The 766-nt window shown below is 42.2% G+C and overlaps 1 non-coding gene across 1 annotated transcript; it reads left to right on the forward strand.

Annotated features, from left to right (window-relative positions):
• Nucleotides 1-233: 233 nt before the first annotated feature.
• On the forward strand, nucleotides 234-340 carry LOC141603906 (small nucleolar RNA R71). The gene has a single exon (XR_012525742.1). It is a non-coding gene; the product is annotated as a small nucleolar RNA R71 (small nucleolar RNA).
• The last annotated feature ends 426 nt before the right edge of the window (nucleotides 341-766 follow it).

Genomic DNA, 766 nt, shown 5'->3' on the forward strand with positions numbered 1-766 from the left:
GAGCACTTAGTTGAGCACCCAATTGTGTGATGGAATCTACCTCATTCTTTCCTCCTCTAGTAGCCTTTCGAGGCCTACTATATTGTCAATTATGAACCGCCATCCCTTCGATTTTGGCCCATGTTTTATTGTCATCAACTTCGATGAACATTCCATTGGATCCCATATTGAGAATATTGCGGGAATCTTCATGTAAACCATTCCAAAATTGTTGCACAAGGAACGACTCGCTAAGTCCGTGCTGTGGACAACAACGACAACTGTCCTTAAATCTCTCCCATGCTTCATACAATGATTCCTCATCTCTTTGCTTGAACCCGGTGATTTGGGTTCTCAACATATTGGTCTTCTCCGGAGGATAGAATTTCTTGTAGAAAGCAAGTGCCAACTTCTTCCATGAGTCAATACCAAGGATAGCCTTGTCTAGGCTCTTCGACCATTGCTTTGCGGTACCAATCAAAGAAAAAGGAAATAATACCCATCGGATTTGATCTTGAGTTACTCCGGTTTGAGAAATCGCATCACAATAGTCACAAAAAGTCTCCATATGTGAATGAGGGTCTTCACTAGGCATCCCTCCAAATTGACTTCTCTCAACTAATTGTATGAACGCTGATTTGGCAATGAAATTGCCGGTTAAATGTGGTTGGTGTAGGAGTACCATTTGGTAGGTTCTCCTCGGTTGGTACGGAATGTGATGAAAATTTAGGCATTGTGGGTTGATTTTGTGGTGGATTTTGTATTGGGTTGTCCTCTCCTTCTCTTG

This window comes from Silene latifolia, chromosome 9, assembly GCF_048544455.1.
Source record: "Silene latifolia isolate original U9 population chromosome 9, ASM4854445v1, whole genome shotgun sequence".
NCBI lineage: Eukaryota > Viridiplantae > Streptophyta > Magnoliopsida > Caryophyllales > Caryophyllaceae > Silene > Silene latifolia.